Source organism: Aquarana catesbeiana, linkage group LG04 (genome assembly GCF_042186555.1).
Source record: "Aquarana catesbeiana isolate 2022-GZ linkage group LG04, ASM4218655v1, whole genome shotgun sequence".
Classification (NCBI taxonomy): domain Eukaryota; kingdom Metazoa; phylum Chordata; class Amphibia; order Anura; family Ranidae; genus Aquarana; species Aquarana catesbeiana.
The window spans coordinates 637089947-637104272 of NC_133327.1; positions in this window are offsets into that span (position 1 = coordinate 637089947).

Sequence of the window (14326 nt, forward strand, 5' to 3'; positions counted from 1 at the left end):
GCAGACGTGATACAGGAGACGGTCAGAGACTGCAGACATAATACAGGAGATGATCAGAGACTGCAGACGTGATACAGGAGACGGTCAGAGACTGCAGACATAATACAGGAGATGATCACTGCAGACATACTACAGGAGATGATCAGAGACTGCAGACATAGTACAGGAGATGGTCAGAGACTGCAGACATAATACAGGAGATGGTCAGAGACTGCAGACATAGTACAGGAGATGGTCAGAGACTGCAGACATAATACAGGAGATGGTCAGAGACTGCAGACATAGTACAGCAGATGGTCAGAGACTGCAGACATGATACAGGAGACGGTCAGAGACTGCAGACATGGTACAGAAGATGATCAGAGACTGCAGACACACTACAGGAGATGGTCAGAGTCTGCAGACATGGTACAGGAGATGGTCAGAGACTGCAGACATAGTACAGGAGATGGTCAGAGACTGCAGTTCCTATGGACGTTAGTAGATAATGGCCGATCGGCCCTCTCACTTGACCCAGCGATACAGCAACAAAGGTTCCTCTGATCAGGAGTCAGCTCACTCTGAATTGCCCATGGCGACTCTGCTGGGTAGAGCCCAGATCTGTATTCCTGCAATGACTCCATTCCTTTCTCTGCCAGGGATGGCGCCAGGCTATGTGGCTTTCCCTCTGGTGGTGCAGGGCAGCGGGGCTCTCTCTCTGATGGTGTTCCCTCAGCACTGCCCTCTCCCTCTGGAGTCCTGGGTGTACTTCCCTGAAAGCTTTCCCGGGCTCCTGTCTCTCTCTCTCTCCCATTCAGCTGAGCATGCTGTGTGGGCTGCAGTTTCCATGTTACAGTGGGGCTGCCAGTCCTCGGGACTACATGTCCCACAATCCTCTTCTATGCTCCTTTTTCTATTCTATTTCTTCCCTCGCTGATATGAAGGTGGGGGGAAGATACATAGTGGGCATAGTGGGCAGCTGTGCCCAAAAAAATCAAACCGCACAGCAAAAAGCACTGCAGAAACAGATCAAAAGCATACTGCATAGGTATGTACACCAAGCCTTATGCTGGCCACAAAGATCAATTTTCAGACAAAAAATCTTTGTACATTTGTACATTCGCTGAATGAAATTTTCACTTGTTTTTAACATTCTGTTTTAAAACGAATGTCATTTCTGAACGAAAACCACATCCACTGTCTGAAAATTCCTTTGACCAAGAAGTTTTCTATTATTTCTAAATTTTCCTATCACTGTGGTTGACAATGAACATCGATTTGACCCCACTAACGATTAGAAAATCGAACGAACGTTCTTAAAATTAATTTTTTTTTCTTGAAGGAAGACATTGTTTTTGTATGGCCAACATATAATATATTATAGTTCTGTTTGAAAATCTGCAAAACAATCGTTAACTTTTTTTTCTTTTAAATAAAAAAAATGTGATCTCTGAGTCTGATGATATTTTCTAGATTCAACCTCTAATAGTATATACAGTATATCTCCTCTAACAGTATATACAGTATATCTCCTCTAATAGTATATGCAGTATATCTCCTCTAACAGTATATACAGTATATCTCCTCTAATAGTATATACAGTATATCTCCTCTAATAGTATATGCAGTATATCTCCTCTAACAGTATATACAGTATATCTCCTCTAATAGTATATATAGTATATCTCCTGAAATAATATACTGCATATACTATTAGAGGAGATATATACTATTAGAGGAGATATACTGTATATACTATTAGAGGAGATATACTGCATATACTATTAGAGGAGATATATATCTCCTCTAATAGTATATACAGTATATCTCCTCTAATAGTATATATCTCCTCTAATAGTATATACAGTATATGTCCTCTAATAGTATATACAGTATATCTCCTCTAATAGTATATATCTCCTCTAATAGTATATACACTATATCTCCTCTAATAGTATATATCTCCTATAATAGTATATCTCCTCTAATAGTATATACAGTATTTCTCCTCTAATAGTATATACAGTATATCTCCTCTAATAGTATATATCTCCTCTAATAGTATATACAGTATATCTCCTCTAATAGTATATATCTCCTCTAATAGTATATACAGTATATCTCTTCTAATAGTATATATCTCCTCTAATAGTATATACAGTATATCTCTTCTGTCCGTTATTCTCAGAGTGGATTTAAGATTTTACTCCCTAACCATACAGTTGGTTATTTATATTTACCACTGCATAGAGATATTTAAGGATAAATTGCCTTTTTTTTAAACTTTACATATTAACCGCTTCCTGACCAGAGCACTTTTTGCGATTCGGCACTGCATCGCTTTAACTGACAATTGTGCGGCCATGCGACGTTACACCAAATGTTCCCACAAATAGAGCTTTCTTTTCGTGATATTTGATCACCTCTGCGGTTTTTAGTTTTTGCGCTATAAACAAAAAAAGAACGACAATTTTGAAAAAAAGCAATATTTTTTACTTTCTGCTATAATAAATATCCCCAAAAAATATATTAAAAAACGATTTTTTTCCTTAGTTTAGCCTGATATGTATTCTTCTACATATTTCATATTTTTGGTAAAAAAAAAATCGCAATAAGCATATATTGATTGGTTTGCGCAAAAGTTATAGTGTCTAAAAAATAGGGGATAGATTTATGGTGTTTTTTATTATTAATTTTTTTTTTTATTAGTAATGGCGGCGATCTGCGATTTTTATTGTGACTGCGACATTATGGCGAACACATCGGACACTTTTGACACTATTTTTGGGACCATTGTCGTTTATACAGCAATCAGTGCTATAAAACTGCAGATTACTGTGTAAATGACACTGCCAGGAAAAGGGTTAAACACTAGGGGGCGATCAAGGGGTTAAGTGTGTCCTAGGGAGTGATTCTAACTGTGTGGGGGATGGGCTACTACTCACATGACAGCGATCACTGCTCCCTATGACAGGGAGCAGTAGATCTCTGTCATGTCACTAGGCAGAACAGGGAAATGCCTTGTTTACATAAGCATCTCCCCGTTCTGCCTCTCCATGACACGATCGCGGGACATCAGCGGACATCGAGTCTGCGGGCACGGTCACGCTGTACGTGGTGGGCGCGTCCCCAATAGCCCTGCAAATTAAAGGGGGCGTACAGGTACGCCCATCTTCCCACTGCTGCCATTGCGCCGACGTATATCAGCGTGCGGCGGTCGGCAAGTGGTTAACTAAATTATACACCACACTTTTTTAAGGTTATTAACTGATTAATCGAAACAAAAACGGCCAACTAATCGATTATGAAATTAATCGTTAGTTGCAGCCCTAGATGAAACCCATAACTGGAAACCTGCCCAATGCCTTCCCCCCTCCTAAACACAAGCACAGAAACCATCCTTCTCCTCCTCATACTGCTCCTGTATCTACTGAACCCTCACAGGGACAGCGTCTGAATATAGTGGGCCCTGAAACACCAGGAAACTCTCCTCCTACGCCTGCTGCTGTTTCTCCAGTGCCCTGTCTATAATGCCAAGTAGTGATGGGCTTGGGGTGTGTTTGGACTGAACCCGCCAGGAAGCCGTTGCTGCACACCGCCAATCCTAGGCAGTGAGGCATTTTCTCGACCAGCAGCTGCACATACACGCGCTGCCTATGATTGGTGGTGTGCAGTGGCGGGTTCAATCTGAACATGCCCGAGCCCATTCCTAATTCCAAGTAGTGTCTACTCCAGCAGGAACGCCACAGGAATAGTGGCACTGATGCCTGCATTGTCAATGCTCCAGCTGGAATCGAGTTTTCAGCCTACGCCCCACTGTATCTGATAGAGGAAAAATGCCCAAAGGGCCGGATACCCCTCACATTTTTGTAAATATTTTATTCTATCTTTTCATGTGACAACACTAAAGAAATGACACTTTGTTACAATGTAAAGTAGTGAGTGTACAGCTTGTATAACAGTGTAAATTTGCTGCCCCCTCAAAATAACTCAACACACAGCCATTAATGTCTAAACTGCTGGCAACAAAAGTGAGTACACCCCTAAGTGAAAATGTCCGAATTGGGCCCCAATTAGCCATTTTCCCTTCCCGGTGTCATGTGACTCGTTAGTGTTACAAGATCTCAGGTGTGAATGGGGAGCAGGTGTGTTAAATTTGGTGTTATCGCTCTCACTCTCTCATACTGGTCACTGGAAGTTCAGCATGGCACCTCGTGGCAAAGAACTCTCTGAGGATCTGAAAAAAAGAATTGTTGCTCTACATAAAGATGGCCTAGGCTATAAGAAGATTGCCAAGACCCTGAAACTGAGCTGCAGTATGGTGGCCAAGACCATACAGAGGTTTAACAGGACAGGTTCCACTCAGAACAGGCCTCGCCATGGTCAACCAAAGAAGTTGAGGTCACGTGCTCAGCGTCATATCCAGAGGTTGTCGTTGGGAAATAGACGTATGAGTGCTGCCAGCATTGCTGCAGAGGTTGAAGGGGTGGGGGGGTCAGCCTGTCAGTGCTCAGACCATACGCCGCACACTGCATCAAATTGGTCTGCATGGCTGTCATCCCAGAAGGAAGCCTCTTCTAAAGATGATGCACAAGAAAGCCCACAACCAGTTTTCTGAAGACAAGCAGACTAAGGACATGGATTAATGGAACCATGTCCTGTGGTCTGATGAGACCAAGATAAACTTATTTGGTTCAGATGGTGTCAAGCGTGTGTGGCGGCAACCAGGTGAGGAGTACAAAGACAAGTTTGTCTTGTCTACAGTCAAGCATGGTGGTGGGAGTGTCGTGGTCTGGGGCTGCATGAGTGCTGCCAGCACTGGGGAGCTACAGTTCACCGAGGGAGCCATGAATGCCAACATGTACTGTGACATACTGAAGCAGAGCATGATCCCCTCCCTTCAGAGATACAGCCGCAGGGCAGTATTCCAACATGATAACGACCCCAAACACACCTCCAAGATGACCACTGCCTTGCTAAAGAAGCTGAGGGTAAAGGTGATGGACTGGCCAAGCATGTCTCCAGACCTATTGAGCATCTGTGGGGCATCCTCAAACGGAAGGTGGAGGAGTACAAGGTCTCCAACATCCACCAGCTCTGTGACGTCATCATGGAGGAGTGGAAGAGGACTCCAGTGGCAACCTGTGAAGCTCTGGTGACCTCCATGCCCAAGAGGGGTAAGGCAGTGCTGGAAAATAATGGTGTACACACAAAATATTGACACTTTGGGCCCAATTTGGACATTTTCTCTTAGGGGTGTACTCACTTTTGTTGCCAGCGGTTTAGACATTAATGGCTGTGTGTTGAGTTATTTTGAGGGGACAGCAAATTTACACTGTTACACAAGCTGTACACTCACTACTTTACATTGTAGAAAAGTGTCATTTCTTCAGTGTTGTCACATGAAAAGATAGAAGAAAATATTTACAAAAATGTGAGGGGTGTACTCACTTTTGTGAGATACTGTATATGAAGTTGACATATCCTAAACAGATCACTCCTTGACACAATGGGGGAGATTTCCTAATACTGGAGCACTTAGGCACCGAACCTTCTCTGCCAGACAAATCACACTGAAAATGTGTCCACAGTGGTGACCCCGCCGAACCCCACAGCTGCCAGAATGAGGAAGATCGCATGAAGAGCGCCAACCTACAAAATGAGTCCAAGGAACCCTTAACCACTTCAGCCCCGGAAGGCTTTACCCCCTTAATGACCAGAGCATTTTTTGTGATTCAGCACTGCATCGCTTTAACTGACAATTGCGTGGTCGTGCAAAGTTGTACACAAACAAAATTGAGGTCCTTTTTTCTCCACAAATAGGGATTTCTTTTGGTGGTATTTGATCACATATGCGGTTTTTATTTTTCGTGCTATAAACAAAAAAAAAGAGACAATTTTGAAAAAAAAAACAATATTTTTTACATTTATTTTTTTTTAAACAAATTTCTTCATCAGTTTAGGCCGATGTATATTCTTCTACATATTTTTGGTATAAAAAATAAAAAATCTCAATAAGCTTATATCGATTGGTTTGCGCAAAAATTATAGCATCTATAAAATGGGGAATAGATTTATGGCATTTTTATTATTATTTTATACTTTTTTTACTAGTAATGGCGGCGATCTGCGATTTTTATCGGCACTGCCACATTGCGGCGGACAGATCGGACACTTTTATGGGGACCAGTGGCATTTATACAGCGATCAGAGCTAAAAATAGGCACTGATTAATGTATAAATATCACTGGCAGGGAAGGGGTTAACACTAGGAGGCGATCAAGGGGTTAACTGTGTTCCCTAACTGTAGGGGGGGGATGGGCTTACTGGGACATGACAGAGATCACTGGGAACAGTAGATCCCTGTCATGTCACCCGTCAGAACGAGGAACTGCCTTGTTTACATCCCCGTTCTGCCTGTGTACAAGTCAATCATGGGCCACCAGAGAACATTGAGTCCTCCCAACCCACGGGCACTCCCCCGCAGCGAGAGCGACCGCGCGCCCACCCGCAACTGAGCCCGCGCGAGCCGTTGTACAGCTACGACGATTCGCACAGGAGGGCCAATGTGCCACCGTCAAACGGCGGCGGCTGGTCTCAAAGCAGTTAATCGTTCATCAAATGACCAAAAAAAAAGCAGAAATACAACAACATGCTTTGGAGGTCTGAACTCCCCTCCATCCTCCTTATACAATGGGAGAGATTTACTAAAACTGGAGCACTCAGAATTGGGTGCAGTTGTGCATGGGAGCCAATCAGCTTCCAGGCAGGGCTGGTGCAAGGATTTTTGACTCCCTAGGCGAAACCTCATTTTGCCCCCCCCCCCGGCTCCACCCCTGACTCCACCCTCTTTGCCCTGCCCATGTATACCCCACCTTTTTAATAAGGTGCCCATCAATGCAGCCTTCCAGTGCCCATCAATGCAGCCTCACCAGTGCCCATCAATGCAGCCTTCCAGTGCCCATCAATGCAGCCTTCCAGTGCCCATCAATGCAGCCTTCCAGTGCCCATCAATGCAGCCTCACCAGTGCCCATCAATGCAGCCTTCCAGTGCCCATCAATGCAGCCTCACCAGTGCCCATCAATGCAGCCTTCCAGTGCCCATCAATGCAGCCTCACCAGTGCCCATCAATGCAGCCTTCCAGTGCCCATCAATGCAGCCTTCCAGTGCCCATCAATGCAGCCTCACCAGTGCCCATCAATGCAACCTTCCAGCGCCCATCAATGCAGCCTTCCAGTGCCCATCAATGCAGCCTCACCAGTGCCCATCAATGCAGCCTTCCAGTGCCCATCAATGAATATTTGCTTGCTTCCATTCTTTCAGGAGTCCGGACACAGACACATTCCTCTGCCGCTGCTGCGCCTCTGACACTATGTGTGAACGGAGTGCAGCTGCCTGCTGATGCTGAGACTTATTTGCTTGCTGCAGAGAGAAGAGAGTAGGAACACCAGTGTCCGGGTGCCCTAGGCAGCAGTGTGCCCTAGGCGGGTGCCTAGTTTGCCTAGTGGTAGCACCGGCCCTGCTTCCAGGTTTTATTGTCCAAGCTTAACTGAACAAGCTGAAGATAGAAGCTGATTGGCTCCCATGCACAGTTGTACCAGATTCTGAGTGCTGCAGTTTAGTAAATCTCTACCATTGTATAAGGAGGGGGGAGGGGAGTTCAGACCTCCAAAGCATGTTGTTGTTTTTCTGCTATTTTTTTTGGTCAGCATATTTTCATGAATGGATTATTGGTATAAATGGGCCTCCAATAGTTCCGGCTTCCTGTGGAATGTCAGGGCTGGCTCCTCCCTCCGACTCTTTGGGGGCGGATCTGACACTTTGTATATCATCTGCTGGAAGATTGGGGGGGAGGGGTCATTTAACGACAGCGTGACCCCAAAAACCCGATACAGATCACTTCCTGCCTCTGGAGACACCGGCTCAGCTATCGTGGGACTTACAGGGAAATGTTACACGGCGATGATAGAATTATCAAATTTAGTTTTATTTATTGGAATTAGAGGTGTAAAAATCATCTGAAAAGCGAACCCAAACTCTTTATATTGTGATGAGATTTTGTAATAAAGATTATATGGGAGGAATATGATAATGACTCCGGATTGGTGTATGTGCACGGCCAGGATGATGATAAACTGTAATTGTGGAGTAATTCCACGACATCGATCGATGACAAACCCCTCCCCCCTGTCATTCCCCCGCAATGGAGAGCTGTGAATGGGCCCTACATTTTATTTTATTTTTCTATGAATGGATGAGAGGTATAAATGGGTCTCTTATATCTGCCTGGAGTTCTGTTTTAACACTGAACTCCAGGCAGACATCTAAATACACAGATTATTTACCTGTGACAACCCCCTCAGAAATTACATACATGACACACGGGTCAGTCACAGATTATATACATGACACACGGGTCGGTCACAGATTACATACATGACACACGGGACGGTCAGAGATTACATACATGACACACGACGGTCAGAGATTACATACATAACACACGAGGTCATAGATTACATACATGACACAGGGGACAGTCAGAGATTACATACATGACACACGGGACAGTCAGAGATTACATACATGACACACGGGACGGTCAGAGATTACATACATGACACACGGGACGGTCAGATATTACATACATGACACACGACGGTCAGAGATTACATACATAACACACGACGGTCATAGATTACATACATGACACAGGGGACAGTCAGAGATTACATACATGACACACGGGACAGTCAGAGATTACATACATGACACACGGGACGGTCAGAGATTACATACATGACACACGGGACAGTCAGAGATTACATACATGACACACGGGGCGGTCAGAGATTACATACATGACACACGGGACAGTCAGAGATTACATACATGACACACGGGTCAGTCACAGATTACATACATGACACACGGGACAGTCACAGATTACATACATGACACACGGGACAGTCACAGATTACATACATGACACACGGGACGGTCAGAGATTACATACATGACACACGGGACGGTCAGAGATTACATACATGACACACGGGACAGTCAGAGATGACATACATGACACACAGGACAGTCAGAGATTACATACATGACACACAGGACGGTCAGAGATTACATACATGACACACGAGACGGTCAGAGATTACATACATGACACACGACGGTCATAGATTACATACATGACACACGACGGTCATAGAATACATACATGACACACGGGATGGTCAGAGATTACATACATGACACACGGGACGGTCAGAGATTACATACATGACACACGGGACGGTCAGAGATTACATACATGACACATGGGATACATAAGAAGGAGATGGCACCCCATTGGTCAGCATAGAGGAGCCTGGAAAGTAATGCACCTCCAGAAACTCCTCCCTCTTCCAGGCCACACCCCCATTTGGCTGCTCTGGTTGGGTCTATTCTGTGACTGATCTATATTTCACCAATAAAGCTTTATATACTTTTCTTTTCTTACCTATACCATGGTTGTCCCTCCTCTTTTTTACCTATCTTGGTGACACCTCTTTGTCCCAACCATGTTTTGATTATACAGTAACCTGCTGGTACTGGACGTGATATCCCGTCTGATAGACGAATTGCTCAGAGCTGAAGTATTACTTCTTATCTTTCTACCATCTCGGTGTTAAGGACTCAGAAATGTTTACACTGTGGTTAATTACACCCCCATCCCGCCCACTCAAGCAGCAGCCTGCAGGAGATAGGCTGGGAACCTGCAGGGGGTGGAGACTCCAGTGTCTGGCATTTATGGGGTTAATGGTTTCCATGGAAATCATCACCTCGGCTTGTTTACCTTCTGCCGTCTCTGAGCCGCACATGCGCAGTAGCTGCAGGGAGGATTTCATGCTTCTCCTCCTGTGAAGTCACGTAGCCTCGCTCTACCTGCTACGTGCAACACGTGACTCCCGCAGAGAGCGACGTAACGGCTCAGGTGGGAGTGGGCGTGATCAGCGCATGGGACGGGCGTGACCAGAGGATGAATAGCCAATCAGGAGCTGGAGGCTGGAGCCGTTACACTTGTGACGTCAAGACTTGATCAGATAAATAGCTGAGCAGAGAAGGGAGCGCGTCAGTGTGAGGAGAGCGGAGAGGAGGAAACATCCTCACCACAGAGCTCCGGAGGGAGGAACCATTGTCCGGACTACAGCCGGGTCACAGCGTGTCTGTGTGTCCGGGGAACCTGCCTCCTCTGCTCATGCTCTGAGGAACTACAACTCCCAGATTGCTGGGACTTGTAGTTTCTTTAGAGTCTGAACAGAGGAGGCAGATCACACAGACACGCCGTGACCCGGCTGTAGTCCGGACAATGGCTCCTCCCTCCAGAGCTCTGTGTGGGGGATGGTCCCTCCTCCCCCACTCTCCACACACTGACACCCACATCTCCACTCACCTACCACCGAGGGTGGGGCTCCAATTGCTCGCCCTCCACCACACACGGGGCCGATCCAGGAAACATCTCCACCACAGAGCTCCGGAGGGAGGAGCCATTGTCCGGACAACAGCCGGGTCACAGCGTGTCTGTGTGTCCGGGGAACCTGCCTCCTCTGCTCATGCTCTGAGGAACTACAACTCCCAGATTGCTGGGTCTTGTAGTTTCTTTAGAGTCTGAGCAGAGGAGGCAGATCACACAGACACGCCGTGACCCGGCTGTAGTCCGGACAATGGCTCCTCCCTCCAGAGCTCTGTGTGGGGGATGGTCCCTCCTCCCCCACTCTCCACACACTGACACCCACATCTCCACTCACCTACCACCGAGGGTGGGGCTCCAATTGCTCGCCCTCCCCCACACACGGGGCCGATCCAGGAAACATCTCCACCACAGAGCTCCGGAGGGAAGAGCCATTATCCGGACTACAGCCGGGTCATAGCGTGTCTGTGTATCCGGGGAACCTGCCTCCTCTGCTCAGGCTCTGAGGAACTACAACTCCCAGCAATCGCGAGTTGTAGTTCCTCATGTGGACAGAGATTGCTGGGACTTGTAGTTCCTTTAGAGCCTGAGCAGAGGAGGCAGATCACACAGACACGCCGTGACCCGGCTGTAGTCCGGACAATGGCTCCTCACTCCAGAGCTCTGTGTGGGGGATGGTCCCTCCTCCCCCACTCTCCACACACTGACACCCACATCTCCACTCACCTACCACCGAGGGTGGGGCTCCAATTGCTCGCCCTCCCCCACACACGGGGCCGATCCAGGAAACATCTCCACCACAGAGCTCCGGAGGGAAGAGCCATTGTCCGGACTACAGCCGGGTCATAGCGTGTCTGTGTATCCGGGGAACCTGCCTCCTCTGCTCAGGCTCTGAGGAACTACAACTCCCAGCAATCGCGAGTTGTAGTTCCTCATGTGGACAGAGATTGCTGGGACTTGTAGTTCCTTTAGAGCCTGAGCAGAGGAGGCAGATCACACAGACACGCCGTGACCCGGCTGTAGTCCGGACAATGGCTCCTCACTCCAGAGCTCTGTGTGGGGGATGGTCCCTCCTCCCCCGCTCTCCACACACTGACACCCACATCACCACTCACCTACAACCGAGGGTGGGGCTCCAATTGCTCGCCCTCCACCACACACGGGGCCGATCCAGGAAACATCTCCACCACAGAGCTCCGGAGGGAGGAGCCATTGTCCGGACAACAGCCGGGTCACAGTGTGTCTGTGTGTCCGGGGAACCTGCCTCCTCTGCTCATGCTCTGAGGAACTACAACTCCCAGATTGCTGGGACTTATAGTTCCTTTAGAGCCTGAGCAGAGGAGGCAGATCACACAGACACGCCATGACCAGGCTGTAGTCCGGACAATGGCTCCTCCCCCACACACGGGGCCCATCCAGGAAATATTCGATTGCCTCTCGGGGGATCAGGAAGGAATTTTTTCCCCAGCTGGAGCACATTGGATCATGCTTTGCTGGGGTTTTTCGCCTTCCTCTGGATCAACTGCCTCACAACCCAGTACTCCCACTCTTCTACCACCAAGAGGGGACGCTACCACCCTGGGTAGGGGGTGAGTGTGGCCAGTGGAACTTCCCCCCAAGTTTCATCTGCCCTCCCCCACGCCCATCATACTGGTAATACCCCCTGCCCCCACCTATATGCAATCATCTACCACCAAGGGTAACAATGCCTCAGGCTCTGCTACACCCACTTATCTACCACCAAGAAGGGACGCTACCACCCTGGGTAGGGGGTGAGCGTGGCCAGTGGAACTTCCCCCCAAGTTTCATCTGCCCTCACTCCCCCACGCCCAGCATACTGGTAATACCCCCTGCCCGCACCTACACCACTTCATCTACCACCAAGAGGGGACGCTACCACCCTGGGTAGGGGGTGAGTGTGGCCACTGGAACTTCCCCCCAAGTTTCATCTGCCTTCACTCCCCCACCCACAGCTTACTGGTAATGCCTCCACCTACATGCAATCATCTACCACCAAGGGGGGCAATGCCTCAGGCTCTGCTACACCCACTCATCTACCACCAAGAAAGGATGCTACAACCCTGGGTAGGGGGTGAGTGTGGCCAGTGGAACTTCCCCCCAAGTTTCATCTGCCCCCCCACACAGCATACTGGTAATACCCCCTTGCCCCACCTACACCCACTCATCTACCAACAAGAGGGGACGTTACCACCCTGGGTATGGGGTGAGTGTGGCCAGTGGAACTTCCCCCCAAGTTTCATCTGCCCTCACTCCCCCACACCCAGCATACTGGTAATACCCCCTGCCCCCACCTACACCCACTCATCTACCACCAAGTGTGACAATGCCTCAGGCTCTGCTACACCCACTCATCTACCACCAAGAAGGGACGCTACCACCCTGGGTAGGGGGTGAGTGTGGCCAGTGGAACTCCCCCCCCAGTTTCATCTGCCCTCACTCCCCCACGCTCAGCATACTGGTAATACCCCCTGCCCCCACCTACACCCACTCATCTACCACCAAGGGTGACAATGCCTCAGGCTCTGCTACACCCACTCATCCTTTTTTTACTAAACTTGATATATCCATTAAAACAACCTTCATAACATATTTATATTGATCACATCTTTATCCACTTCCCAATCCCCCCCCCAAAAAAAAAAAAAAACTTTCTTTCCCTTCTCCCCCCTCCCTCCACCCCTCCTACAAATACCTTATATTAAATATGCTCCCAATTCACCCAAACCAAGAGAAAAAATGTCCATGTCCATATAACTCTTAACACCCCACTCCTTCTTGCCCACACCCCCTCATCTACCACCAAGAGGGGACGCTACCATCCTGGGTATGGGGTGAGTGTGGCCAGTGGAACTTCCCCCAAGTTTCTGCCCTCACTCCCACATGCCCAGCGTATCCCCTGCTCCCACCTACATACACTCATCTACCACCAATGGTGGCAATGCCTCTTAGGTTCCACAGAAAATGGGGTGTCTTGCCATGGCTCTGTGGCTTATGCATGCATTTGTAAATGTGTGCAACTAAACCCCTGTCTTTGACACATACTGCTCAACAGGACAGTTTGGTTGGTCACAGGCTGGTCGGTAAGTTGAGTGTGGAAATGTCTTATTTTTTATGTGTTTGCCTTTGCAATGCTCCTTGCTGCAGTGACCAGTTACAGGTGGGGGCAGGTAGTAACCACTTTTTTGTACCAGCAAGGGTGGCAATACCTCTTAGGCTCAGCTACACCCACTCATCTACCACCAAGGGTGGCAATGCCTTTTACTGTAAAGTGTTTTCTACATTTGCAATATAGTCCCATCTATGGGATTTTTTTATTGGATATTGTAATAAAATTTGACTACTATTACTTAACAATACTGGTGTGGTACTGTTACATTTGTATATAACTATGTTCTTTAGGGTGTTTGCTTTATCTAAACAGATGGGGATGGGGATTCCATTTGGTTTTTCCGATCCGCCCACTGCCTGATTGGAAAAAAAAAATACACTTCTATGGCCACCCTTAAGGACTTTAGCAGCCCATAGATTATGCAACTTTCTTTCACACAATGGGTGAACGGAAAGAAAATTGCTTGATTTCCCCCATCAACACAGATGGGGGAATCCCTCTCATAGTGCTATTGTGTTTTGCCAGCGGGGTGCTTTCCCTGCTGGAAGAACAGAATGATCACTGCCGGCACTAATTGCCTGAATAAAAATCCCACAGACTGGTTGTACTGAAGTCAATTGATTTCAGTACAACCAGCCTGTCCATGGATAGATTGAATCTCAGGCCTATCCCTGCTGAACCAGCCGAGGTTCAATCCTTCTGTGGCCGGCTATAGATTGTAAGATCCGAGAGGGCTGATATGAATGTGCAATAT